The sequence below is a fragment of the Vanessa cardui genome, chromosome W (assembly GCF_905220365.1).
Source record: "Vanessa cardui chromosome W, ilVanCard2.1, whole genome shotgun sequence".
NCBI classification, from domain to species: Eukaryota; Metazoa; Arthropoda; class Insecta; order Lepidoptera; family Nymphalidae; genus Vanessa; species Vanessa cardui.
This window is the reverse complement of record NC_061153.1, coordinates 4,579,996-4,583,121: the sequence shown is the minus strand read 5'-3', so window position 1 is coordinate 4,583,121 and position 3,126 is coordinate 4,579,996.

The window sequence follows — 3,126 nt, the reverse complement described above, 5'->3', positions numbered from 1 at the left end:
AACTTTAAGAGTGAACATTTTTTGTTAAAACTTTAAGTAAAAAATCTGTCTGTAATAATAAATTTAAAAATTTCCAGGTGTCTGCTAACTTGAAAATAATTTTTTTTCTGATTCGTTACTGATCCAAAAAAACAGCCATCTGCGAAGAAGCTATTGAGAGAATCCGAAACTAACAAATATTTCATTTCGGCAGATTAAAATCCGAAATTCAGGATAAAAAAAATGACATTCAAATATTAACTGATATCACTATGGCTCTGTTGAATTCATTGAAAAAAAGAGACGCATAAAACTGTTAAATTAAAAAGACTATTCGATTGCATGAAAACTAAACATTTAGGAAAAAAGTAACCGCCAGTTTATATTTTAAAATTAAAATAATCGATTAATTATTGTGTGATTTTTGTAACTTATTTATGTAAATGTTAAAATTGCATACACTAATTTTTTGCCGATTAATTTTTCGAATAAAATTTATTAGATTGTTAAGTCTCTTTGACTATGATTGGACAGATATACGAAAAAAATAAATTATGATAAACAATATTTTGCACAAAAGTTTTCAATCGCTTATAATAAATGTATCAGTTTAGAATAGTTATTAATAAAAACCTAGCCTCAAAACATTAAACATTTTCTCATTTCAATAGCATCTCAGTTAATGTAAATTTTAAATTCTGATTAAATAAATTTATTAAAAAAAAAGTAAAAAACGGAGGTAAGAATTAACAAACTTATTCCCCCGAACGTGAAGTGTGTAAAATATGAGCCTCCGTTTGGTATAACTATATGCACAGCCGAACTTGTCCTGACTTGTCAGTTGTCGACCGGCCGTCGCTAGTGATAGTTGTGCGCAGTGACCTCAGATTGATTGATTAATGTCATTAGTTTAGATTTTTTTATTTCATTTCTTTTATGATGTAAAATAACTTTGTAGTTGTTTTGTGTGCTTTGATTTTTTTTATTATATAAAGTGTTTTTTTTTTAGCCAGCAGGATGTGCAACTAAGAGCATACAGGTCCAATTTTATCTATTTTTGAATATTTTGACATATTTATTTCTTTTTATATAATATTTACACATTATATATTATTGTATTACATATATTTATATATTATTTTATTAGATATATTTATATAATTATGAGCTCCAGTGATGATTCGTTCCATTCAGCCACGAGTGATATTTCTTTCTGTTCCATAGATAATGATGGTCTAACTTTAGGTGAACATCTAATGAATGATTTATCGCCTTATTCTCATAATTTTAACATCTGTCATATCAATGCACAAAGTGTACCGAGTCATTTTTCGGATATACACGACACATTTAATTTAAAAAATTTGCACGCTCTCTTAATATCTGAGACGTAGTTAAAGTCGTCTTCTTTTTGTATTCCTGGTTTTATACTTATAAGGAATGACCGCATCGGTAAACGTGGTGGTGGAGTGGCAATTTATTTAAAAAAATAGCATACCTTTTAAGGTAATTGATCAATCTCCCTCCACTTACAGCTCAGCAGCCGAATACTTATTTATTGAAATTAACTTAGGTATCAAAATAGCTGTCGGTGTGATTTACTGCCCACCTAATATCGATTACTTTAATCAACTAGAGCTTATATTTGAGAATATTATTTTTAACTACACTCATGTCATATTCATGGGTGACTTAAATACTTGTATGCTGAAAAGTGATTATCGGTCACATAAATTAAGCACTATTTTTAATTCTTTAAATATTAATTGTTTGCTATTACAACCCACTCATCGCACTAATAATTCTGATACCTTACTCGATTTAATCATTGTATCTGAAGCGAACCTTATTGCTAAATATGGACAGTACTCTGCTCCAGCATTCTCTCTCCATGATTTAATTTTTGCTTCCTACAGGATCAAAGTACCGAAGCTTAAGAAAAAGACCTTAAAGCTCAGAAACTACTCTAGAATTGATTTGGATAAGCTTCGGTATGACGCCTCAATTATTGACTGGACCGCTTTATTGAATATGGAGACGGTGGATGAAAAGGTCGAGTGCTTGCGTAGTGAAATTTTAAATTTATTTGATCGACATGCTCCGATACGTGATGTTAAACTTAATCACAGAGGGTGTCCGTGGTTCAATGACGAACTTCGCAGAGCGAGGGTAAAACGAGATCGGGCTTTTCGCAAATACAAAAAAGACCGAACGGAGACGAATTGGACAATTTATAAGGCTGCAAGGAATCGATGCAACAAGATGTGTAGGAATCTAAAACGCCAATATATCTTTGATCAATTAGCTAATTCTCCTTCTTCATCCAGTACCTATATTTTTTTAAAAACCATTGGAATCGGCAAACCCTCTCATACCGATACCAGCTATAATATTAATTTGAACAATTTAAACATATACTTTGCTTCATCAGAAGTACTTGACGTTCAAACTAAATTTTCGACTTTGAGTGAAATAAATAGTTTGCCAAAACATCCTTATCCTTTTAATTTTTCTTCTGTTGGCGGAGCTGAAATTAAAAAATGTATACTGTCGTTCTCCTCTAAGGCCATAGGTTGCGATGACATAAGTTGTATCATGATATCTCATCTATTAGACTCTCTCCTTTATATAATTTCCCATATTATTAATTTTTCTCTATCAACAAACACCTTTCCGGACTTGTGGCGTAAGGCATTTGTTCTCCCACTTCCTAAAATATCAAATCCCTCTCTGCCTAAGCATTATCGTCCAATTTCAATCTTACCTTTCCTGTCCAAAGTACTGGAGTCCATTGTTTACCAGCAATTATCACAGTTCCTCTCATCTTACAACTTATTGAATCCGTTACAATCGGGCTTTAGAGCGGGGCACAGTACTACTACGGCGTTGCTAAAAGTAACTGAGGATATAAGAGAAGCAATGGAAAATAAGCGCGTCACAGTTCTTGTCCTCATTGATTTTAGTAATGCTTTTAATGCTGTGGACCATGACTTGCTTCTTGCTTTTCTGGCTCAGGTAAATGTTTCAGACTCCGCTATGCAATGGTTCTCATCTTATCTTCGAGGGCGCCAGCAGGCAATCCGCATAGGTCAGGATTATTCTGACTGGTGCTGCTTGAATGCAGGCGTTCCTCAAGGCGGTATACTT